This window comes from Triticum aestivum, chromosome 5B (assembly GCF_018294505.1).
Source record: "Triticum aestivum cultivar Chinese Spring chromosome 5B, IWGSC CS RefSeq v2.1, whole genome shotgun sequence".
NCBI lineage: Eukaryota > Viridiplantae > Streptophyta > Magnoliopsida > Poales > Poaceae > Triticum > Triticum aestivum.
In genome coordinates this window covers 105,001,036-105,012,179 of record NC_057807.1, presented here as the reverse complement: position 1 = coordinate 105,012,179, position 11,144 = coordinate 105,001,036, and the positions used below count along the sequence as shown (strand labels likewise).

At 42.6% G+C, this 11,144-nt stretch overlaps 2 pseudogenes; both read right to left on the bottom strand.

The window, feature by feature from the left end:
* Nucleotides 1-639: 639 nt before the first annotated feature.
* On the bottom strand, nt 640-4,284 carry LOC123110646 (uncharacterized; annotated as a pseudogene).
* A 2,324-nt stretch (nt 4,285-6,608) lies between these two features.
* LOC123110645 (probable inactive purple acid phosphatase 1) lies at nt 6,609-10,224 on the bottom strand (annotated as a pseudogene).
* Between the last annotated feature and the right edge of the window lie 920 nt (nt 10,225-11,144).

The following is an 11,144-nucleotide window of genomic DNA, read 5'->3' as shown; positions in this document are numbered from 1 at the left end:
GACATTTCTTCTTGTTCGTGCTAATCAAGGACCAACTAGATTTGACACATGGCCGAACCGAGCTTCAGCGCATGACATGAACCAGGTGACTGTGTCTCGTTGGCTTCCTCTTGGCCGGGAAGAGACAGAGTATTATCTTTTTCACAATGCCATTGCAAGCGAATGCACATTGACCGCAACAATTCAATCCTCTTGGCCGGGAAGAGACAGAGTATTATCTTTTTGACAAACATGTTTACTTGTGTGTAACAATGTCATCGCAAGGGTCAGAAACATGATCAGAACAATTCAAGGAGTAACCAAGAAACATTGGGGCACTGTTTTTCTTGCTTTAGAGCCGAGAAGGGCTTGAAACATCTGCTCTCCAGTATTCCATAGTTCATAATTTGCCTTTTCGATTATTCATTTTGTACAAATCCACTAATGAAGGAGGGGGTTTTATATAGTATAAAGGCACGGAACTGAAAAAATCCTAGCATCACACATCAATGAAAATGAAACCTTTCTCCTGCAAATATGTCGAAATGAACTTCAAAGAGTAACAAAGATGTCGCAAAGAGAAGTACAATTTTTTTTTTTTTGAGAGAGGCAAAGAGAAGTATATTTGGGGTCTGCACAATAGTCCCCAACCCAGTGTGATCCCTGTTACCTTTTCAGTTTCACTCTTGTAGTGTAATAGCAATGTTGCCACAAGTCCCCCAATGCCTGACCACCACACTGGGCATAAACAAGATAGTTTGTAACTGATCACATGTAAAAAAAATCACCAAACTAATACTTTGCTTCTTCTTTTCCCTGAGCAATCAATCAACACTACATGCTATATCAAAATTTGAATGGTATACAATATAGTCCTGCAACCTAATCATCCACAGAAAACAACATTCTTTGAGCATGTATGAGTACAGGTGAGCCTTGCTTAGTTCTCTCTACAATCTGTTGGATGAGCACTATCGTGGTCATCCTCGTCGCCCGACTCGTCTCCATCGCTCTCTTGAGCTCTGTTAGGGTCCCCGCTCTTCACAGCCTGCTCCCAAGCGCTGTCCTCTTTCAGCTCCGTAGCGCTCTCATCTTCCAAGCCCCAGATCAAGCTGCGGTCCACTGAGTAATCTTCATTTACCTGAGGCCTCCCGTTTGTACTTGTGGTGCAAGGGGAGTCAGCAATTCTCATGAATTCTTCATAGGCTTCATCGTAGGCTTCTAGTGCGTCTCCAGCTAGATTTAGACAGAAAGGTTCGGCGGAGGAGCTAGTTTCTTGTATAAACAATGGACTATCCTGGTTGGAAGAAGAACCTGAATCACTGTTTAAGCACGTCTGTTCGGAGAAGACTCGCTCTCTCGCCATCATGTGCAGTTGCGCCTGCTTCTGGCTCTGAGCTAGTGCTGTCTCAAGCTCCTTGATTCGCTCTTCCAGCCTATGCTGGATCACCTTGTGGAGACGGAGACTGAGATCTCTAGGTGAGACAGGATAGTTTGTCTCATGTGTGTAATCTGGGGAGCTTTGTCTGCTGTCCCTGCCATGGTCACTATCACTGCTGTAATCAGCAATGTCACGACGAATCATGTCGCTCTTCAGTTCCCCCTGAACAATATCTTCAATGAACTCCTGATCGATCTAGAAATGTGGAATTCTATTTAGTGTGCTTGTAGGCTGTAGCGTAATTAAGATGTCATGTATAACATTTTGATATGAGATTGTTACCTCAATCAAGTCAAACGGTTCTTCTTCCAAGTGGTTTGAAGTGATATTTAACTCCAGCCTCGCAAGCTCGGCTTCAAGTTCTGCTTCAATTTTGCTCATTGATATTGAATCAGGGGTGTGAGCTTTGATATTGCCATCTGTTATCAGGAGTGGAAAATAAAAAGGATCACAAACTTTTTAGTACAAGTATGTAAAGATGATTTTGTTCGACAGTTGTTGATTTACCATCTAGTTCACCAGACGTCTCATTAGGCAGTTCCTTCACAGTTAACCCCTCTTTCATCTCCAGCTCATCTTGCAAATCCTGAACCAAGTTCTCCATTCACTTCAGTGTGCCGTTCAACGAATCAAGATCTTTTTTGCTTGATAGAGAGGAAGATAAAATACCAATGCCAACCCCACTGGAGAACATGAGCATTCGTTCAAGTAAACCTGCAGATCAAATGTATGTATTTAGGATTTGAATGCTTCAAGTGGGGGGAAACCCCAAAACAACAACTCAGTATGAAGCATAACATTTGTAGCAAAACATCAGCATCCAAAATAGCCTACTTAATAGGTATTATAACATTTTTTACAACCATTAGCAAGAGATAAGAGAAAGAAGCAACCAGGAAACATGAATGTTGTTCAAGCACAATTTGTCCTGAAATGATAAATCAGTCTAGCCCTGTTGAAATAGTACGGATAGATCTTACAAAAATTCTTCATCGTTTAACAGCTCTAATGACCCAAGCAAGCAAAAAGCAGTCGCACAGATTGAGCAAATTCTGGGAGATTAGGATAGTCACTCGATATTTCAGGAATGGCAATTGTTTTTCTAACAATACTAAGACTGACTTAAGAAAAATATGTGATAGTTCAACTAGTGTCATCGGGGCAAGGAACAGAGGTTCCACCCATGACGGCGAAATTTCTACTAGTATTAACTGCAAAACGTAATCACACTCTTCATTTGAAAAAAGTTTCACTTGAAAATTACAAATGATGAATTCAGGAGGCATGTCTACTAATACACTATTCATGACTTGCTTTGTTTCAGCGGATTGCATCAAGTGATAGAAAAAAACATGTTGAAACTGCTTCAATTATATTGCAGGAATTGTGGTGTGACGCCAAATTACCTGCTGGTTTTGATGGTTTACTATATCTTTCTGTTTGGGATCCCCTTTTGGATTTACTCAGCTCAGGTAGCGGAGCAATCCCAACAACACTTTCTGGCACTTTTGAGCCATTTCGAGATTCTTCCTTGTCGAACCCAATACCAAAGGGTACAGGCACTGGTTCATAGCGTGATTTACTAATGATTCTTCTCCCATCTGTTACAATGAATGGCCTAGCAGAAGCTGGGGATGGAACTGGAGCAAATGTGCATTCTTCAAACTCGAAGTTCTCATTGTAAAGTTGTGGAATGTATGAGTTCTCTGTTGCGACAAGTGGATTAATAAAATGCCTCTGAGGTCGTCTGCTCCTAAGAGCACCTCGGCCTCTACCAGGCCCAGAACCAAGACCAGGGCTTCTTGTGGAAACCTCAGTAGTCGAACCATCTCGAAAGCCATCCACCAGATTCTTGCCTCTACCAACTGACCTACTACCACTTGGAACCACCATCTCCTCATTGTTCTTCGTGCTGCTCCTCTTAAAAATCCAAGGCTGCAAGCTCAATATGGATCCAGGATCTCTGACATACTCGCCTGGGCTGACGGACTCAGCACCGGTACTTCCACTGGTGGAAGCAGCAAATTTGGCAGATGAGCCACCAAACCGCGAATGAACGGAGTTTCTCGGGGTATTGCAAGGCACGTTCTCCTCCTCCAAACCGATGTCCCTGCCAACCTGATTAAGGATTATTCTGCGGAACACATCGTTCCCCATTTCTGCATTCTTGTGATTCTTTTGCTTATCCATTGGAAGTCCTGCCTGCAACCTGGTACTAGTTCCTCAGCACAAGGCAAAAGCACAGGCGCCTCCTCATCTCCAGAGCTCGATAGGATCTCCAACCTGTGAAATCATGCATGAATGATGGGCAACGAAATTAGCACAAGAAGATGAGCACAAGGCTGATGCAATATTCATTCGAAACAAACGACGAGTGGAGCGATGCAATCCCCAATTCGTCCGACGCAATTTTTAAACAAAGGCAAAATCCCTCCATAAACAAACGCCCACCCACCGAATCAAATCCCAGGTCACGCGCACAAGACCAGGACCCAACCAAATCTTGGCTGAAAATTCTCCTGTCCCGCGAGTACACCACAGGATTACCTGGGATTCGCCACGCCACGCGACCCGGCCTCCCCTTCTTCCTCTAAAGAAAACCCAGAAACAGCGGGGCAAAAGATCTCCGGAAGAGACGGCCAAGAATCGGCGAGGGCGGGAGCCTTTTCTCACCAAGAAAGGGGGAGGGAGGATAAGGCGCCGGCAGCGGAGTGGCAATGCGGAGGCGGCTGGTCAGGCGCGAGCTAGCGGGAGGGAGGAGAGAGAGCACCACACCACTGGACAGGAGGCATTTGGGATTTGGGATGGGGGAATTTGGGGTTTGGGTTGGGGCTGGGGTTGGTCCGAAAGAGGCAAGAAGAACATCCCAAGAAGCCAAACCACACGAGAGACGAGACAGGAGGAATAAATTACTCTATTCTGTATGGCGATTTGGTTTTAAAAATGGAAATCTATTCATCTATTTCCTCGAATTCCACTGGTTTTTTACTTTTCCAGCTCAGCTCACAGCTCATGACAGAGGGCCAAGGATTGAATTGCCATGATGAATATAATAATTTCTCTATTAAATTCCGATGGAGATGATTTCGCCATATTAAAATAGTATATTAATAACCCCGTAAAAAGGAAATCCTAGCGAACGCCCTCAGCCACGTCGGATCCCACGCACGGAACCTAAAGCATTCGCTCTCACGTACCCTTTTGAGCGAACTATGAAGTTGGCCGCAAATGATTCGCTTATGATGATAATCTGAGCAAACACATTTGGGATGGCAATTTCAATTTTTAGAGCATGGCATTTTTCAGCCTTTTCGGTTGATGTACCAGGGTAATTCCCTTCAGTCAGCATAACGATTTTTTAGTATAGCAATTTCCACTTTAGAACATAGCCAATCCTTTACATCAACACAACAATATTATCTATTTTTTGCATGGTAATTCTGAAGCGTTCACTCGGAGTGGGTTTTTTCAGCGAATGGTAACATATATGACTCCGGTACAAAATCAAGCTATTTAGGGGCAACAATGTATCAATTTTTATTTATGTCGACTTTAAAAAGGTTTCAATCAAAAGGGTTGAAATCTTCTTCGATGTTTATTGTGTCAACGTTAAAAGGGTCAGAATCTTCTAAATTAATGTTGATAACTACTTGATAATTTATTACACGTGAGCATTGAACTTTCTAGTGATGGACGTAGAGATTTGTTCTACACTAATGTCCTGTAGGAATATTAACATACCATGTTGTTATGCTTGCTCCATTTCGCTTGTTTGTTGTTTAGTGTGACTGTCATCTTGCAATATTTGTACCTCAAAAAATAAGAGTAAAATGTTACGAAACTACACTTTTTTATACTATTTAGCAAGGTTTGGCATTGTGAAATTTTATGTAGGTATAAGAAGTGTAATCCTATGAAATGTTATTCTAGATGTTTTTCTAGTTCATGCTACTCTAGATGCTGAATGACCTTCAAATAACTTTTCAATTAGGGTAGAATATTATTCAGTTCTATTAACTATTACCTGAATTTTTCCATATGAGTACATGAAAAGATCAAGGTCCATTTCATCCTAGAGTTGATCTACACCACAAAGAAAATACAGACAGGTTTTGTGTTTGTTTTTTACTTTTCATAAGAAAAACAAAGTTTTTTCCTTCTTGTGACACGTCCCTTTGAAAACTCTTGTCCCTACTACAGTGTCCAAGAATTGGACTTGCTATCTGGGGTACATGCGAAAGGATGCTTGGCCTTTACACCATTCCTAGAAAAGAAGATAGTCTCCAAGTCTTCCTGAATCTCAGCCGTCTAACAGTCTTGATCTGTGATCTAAACTCCTTGATCCCATCACAGAAATAGGCCCACATTTGCTGAAGCTCAATTAGGGTTTTGGGCATCTGCACCTGCACCTTGATGGCTATTAATAAATATGATCCTATATCATGGCATGGAAGTACCCAGCTTTATTATTCAGGGACCAAATTTTATTACTCCTTAGGACCACCTGGTCACACATACCCAGTAAGTTTTCAATACTCCGGTGAACACCTGTGCTAGCAAATTGACAGGATGTGTGGACAGCATGGTGCCAGATTTTTCAACAATTCAGTGAGCATCTGTATCAGGGCCATGCTGTCGATTTTAACGATAAAGTTTTACAGACCTTGAGGAAGAAGAATTTTGTAAACTGCGTTTGTGAAAACGAAGAAGATAACCCAGATATGGCAGAGAATTCAAGAACGAACTACGGCGGAGGTCTCATGGGAAAAGAGAGGCACATCAGATGTTGATTGACGATGGATCCATGGCATTTTGCTGCTAGGAAGAGAATCCTTTGAAAATGCCAGCTGAAATGTCCTTTTTCTGCTAGGTTTTGGCTTTCTTGGACCTTTTTGCTTCTAGCTGGACTTCTCCTTGTCCTCACACAACAATATTGGGTTCTCTCCGGTCCACACAGGATGTACTGTTTGCATCACACAGCTGTAAAAAATAGACAACAATTGCAGGTTTCTGAAGGAATTGCATGCATACATTGCATTTGATTCTTTTCATACAGAAACATCTCAGTGTACTTTTGACCTGGCAGAAATTCATGATTGGTGTCCTCCTTTGGATTTTCTCAGAACAGTGGGAGCCTTGCAATCGTATTATACAACATGCTACACCTATCCAGCAGCAAGCAAGAACAAGATGAATTCCGAATTTCTGTTTCCAAAAGAATGCATTCAGAATTTAGTATAACCCTTGTGCTATTTTTGTTGAAACAAAACCATTTATTGACGCGACTACAAAATTATGTACAGTAACTAGCTTGTTCCTCTTGGTCTCCACCCATCGATCGCTTCCCCACCTCTGAAAGTATTGGGCCTTCAGGAAGCCAGTGAAGTCCTGGGGCAGTTGTCGACGGAGCAGGCAAGGACATCTCGGTAGTCGCGCGAGATCGTGAAGTGATCGTACACATTGCCGTCACGGCTCTTCTTGTACTCGAACAACAGGGATGAATGATTGAAAGCCGTGAGCTTGCCGAAACCGTGGTCGAAGTCTCTGAAGTGACTCCATTGGATCTTTGAAGTGGTGAAGTCTGAAAGGCTGGCACCGGCGCCACCAACAACCACATGCGTCGTTGCCTGGAACGGGCCACTGTAGTGATTCGATGCGTTAACAACACACTGGCTCTGCAACAAATCACAGATTGCAATCAGGTTTGTAAGATTGTAATAGGAATGTAAGCCTGAGCCTGCAAAGCTGCAAATTTTGTACTGTAGCATTACCGGCAATTGTACATTATCAGATGCTGCCATAGTAGTATATAAAGGAACTTTAATTTTTGATCGACAAAATTAAACGTTTTGATCTCATGCAAATGCTAGTTAGAGAACACACCTGGTACACTGGACATGTCCTTTCATAATTGTGGACGTGACCGTAGAAGGCGAGATCGACCTTGTACTTCTGCCAGAGCTCTTGCAGCGCTTCTCGCCCCATTGGTTCCTCAAACGTGCCTTCAAATCCGTAGTAAGAGTTGGATGAGTACCCGAGAACACGGTGTGCAAGGAAGATGAGCCATGGCTGCTTCTGCCTGTCAACAGACGACAGGCAGTGCTCGATGAACTTGTACTGCTCGGTCCCTGGCCTCCAATCTTCTTCTGTGTGAGCAATACAAAATCTGAACATGCCATAGTCGGTTGCGTACCTACAGAAGGATATATGTTGTGTCAGAAATTGTTTTTCCTAAGACAAGTAAACTTCAGAACTACTCCCTCCATAAACTAATATAAGAGCGTTTAGATCACTACTTTAGTGATCTAAACGCTCTTATATTAGTTAACAGAGGGAGTACATATGAAGGAATTTGTATTCCCAACTACCACTATTACCAAAATTTTGCACGGTTCTCGGCAGGAGTGTAGAACACAGTTTGTGCAGGAACACCGCATTCTCCACCAGAGTCTAGATTTCCATAGAAGGAACCAGTTCCAGGCCAGTCCCTCTCATGATTACCGCTGCATAAATGCCAGTTCTTTTAGACATTAAGCAATGCATGGCAACATGTCAAAGTTCTTAAACTTTATACTGAACAGACCTGCCAATCATGTATGGCACAGTTGAAGCAATCGGTTCGATCTGTGCAGTGAACTGATCCCACTGCGATAAATAACCATTTGCGTAGCAAATGTCCCCGATGTGGACCACCATGTCGATGTTGTCCAGGTCTCTAATGATCTGGTTAGTAGTGTTTAGCGAGCCTGGCTGGAAGTTATTGTACTCATTGGAACCATCTGCCTCTGCCTGAAGAAACTTGTCAGAAAAGAAGAACCATTGCACTGGCAAAATGCCCAAATTGCTATATGAATCAAACTAGGATAGAGATGGAAGAACATATATCTACCTTCCCCATGTCCCCAAATATGACGACCCGTTGCAAAGAATCTTGTCCAGGATAAGGTGATGCTTTAAAGCTATATGACTTACTCCAGACGCGGGTACCATTCGGTAATCTATGGCCAAGCCTATAGGTGTACCTGCAATGTTGCAGCAACCATGTTTACTGAGTAGCTGGATGGATCCTGATTTCAGAAGGGGTTAAACAGGAAAAAAGATCACATACATCGAGTCTGGCCACAATCCTTCAAGTAACTAGTATGAATGTAACCAGGATGGCGCCAACCAACAGTTCGTGCTGGTGCACCTGCATTTGAATTGTATGCTTGGTAAATGCTGCATGTGATACAATATAGCAGATCCTCATCTCTATTTACATTGTTAAAATCTCAAGTTTAGCCAGCTTATGTTCATCTCAAAGAAAAACAGGGAAACAGAGGCATACTGCATACCGCACATGCTGTTTCTGTCAAATGTCAATGTCCCGGCTGGAGAAAGGAACCGGCGTCCCCCCTTTTCACCCCATTCAACAAAAGGAACTGCTTCTTTGATGTCGTATCCACTTGTCCAAGTGACTGTCATCTACAATGGTACTAATTCAGTCACACTCTTATATTTGTGAATGCATTTACTATCTGGCATGAGTGTAACACATGTTCTTTGTATACAATGTAGGTTCTTGTCAAAAAGATGTTTCACATTTGGTTTGAGAAACAGCACATCCTAATACAGTCTCAGTTGCAGATTGGTAGGCAAAGCTTACTTCGTTCCAAGATTTCCCTTGCGCCAAACGTGGGTAGACGGGTGCCTTTGGGTTCACAAATGTCACCTTGTTTGAGACAGCAATCAGCTTCGGCTGTGACCAAGTTGGTAGAAAAGATTCAGAGTTGAGAAATATGAAGAAATGTTTCTTCAGAATAACAGCGGAGTTGTTGTTCATGCAGACAAGTTCAGAAACTACTACAGTACATTTTTTACCTTCAAGAGACCCCCAGAAAAAAGTGCAAATGAGAAATCTTCTCTCTGGTTGATCAGCTGAAGCTTCAGATAGCCCTTTCCCGACTTACCATATCCATCATTCTTGAACTTTGCAAATTGGTACTGCGATAAAAGAGCATGGAAGCCTCAAGGTTCAGAACGAACGTCTTCCAACAGACTGAATCGCGACATATGTAGTTCTCTCTAAATCTCAGTTGAACGGAACGGGAAAAGAATCGGCCAACCTTGATAGGTGCTGTGCATAGCACCGGAGGATATTGCCTCTTATTCTCAGGCTCACAAATCGCGGCACTGGAAATTTGCAAACAATAAGAGACATAGAACAGCATCAAATCCTATGCTTTGCCATTTCAAGTACGTACATCTGAACTGAATTTTTCTGAACTTGGGACAGAAGAAATCTATCCAAAATATGTCTGAATGCATTGAGTTCATGCTGAATATGTCTGAAAAAACTGTTGTGTTTGTGCTGCAATTGCATAACGTGTAAATGTGGATGATAAGTACTAGCAGAATAGCCAATACTACTGGACTGCTGTTACCTGAAATTGGCAGGAGAGAAGACTCCGATCCAGTCATCACCGGAGGGGTTGGGATGGAAGAAGTCCACCTCTACCCATCCACTGTCCTGGCCCTCCAGTCCAAGAACCGGAGGGGACGCCTTGACGTGCGCCGCGTCGTCGACGGCGAGGGTGGTCCTCTCGACGGCGATCATCGACAGCGGCTGCTCGCCGTGGGCCGCCGCGGCGGTGCAGGCAGCCATCCATGTGACGGCCGCCACCCACGCCCACGGCCTCATGCTCTTCCCACCTTCAGAAGTTCAAGAAAATCCGAACCGAGGAAACAGAAACAAGAACTCGAGGAATGATTCCGCGAAAAGGCGGCGGCTTCAGGGTCTTCTCGGAGTGTGCGATCGAGTGAACCAAGAAAGAAAGGGACGTGGATTTATATCTCCAACAAATAAATCATTGAGGTGTGCTGACACTGGAGACTGCGGGTAGATACGGCAGAATCTCTACTCTTAACGGAGCAGTTGATAGTCTCGCTTCCAGGTTTCTTTTCGTCCCACCTCACTCGGTTTTTTTGGTACTTCTTTGGTACTTCCTCCTACCTCCCACCCGTTTCATTTCGCTGGTTTTTTTCGTTCCTCCCCTACCCCACCGGTTTAGTTTCGCGTCACCCTCTCACACAACGAAAAAAATCTTAACGGATCATAACTTTCCATGCGTCACCCTCCCATCAATGCAATTTGATTTAGGAAACATATAATAAATTTTAAGGAAACAAATAACAGACTTTAAAGAAAAATCCAATTTTAAGGAAACAAATCAATCGATCCATCCAAATCAAACGATCCATCTCATCAATGCAATTTGCTTTAGGAAACATATAACGGATGTGAAGGAAACAAATAATAGACTATCTAAATCAATCGATCCATCCCATCAATGCAATTTGATTTAGGAAACATATAATAAATTTTAAGGAAACAAATAACAGACTTTAAAAAAATCCAATTTTAAGGAAACAAATCAATCGATCCATCCAAATCAAACGATCCATCTCATCAATGCAATTTGCTTTAGGAAACATATAATGGATGTGAAGGAAACAAATAATAGACTATCCAAATCAATCGATCCATCCCATCAATGCAATTTGATTTAGGAAACATATAATAAATTTTAAGAAAACAAATAACAGACTTTAAAGAAAAATCCAATTAACTAATCTCTACTCTTAAAGGCCCCTCGATTGATTTTTGTCCCTCGCTTCCTTTCCCAGCACTTATACAATGGAAGGAATTATAATCCACCTATTTGTTCTCCTATATATCCGTGCA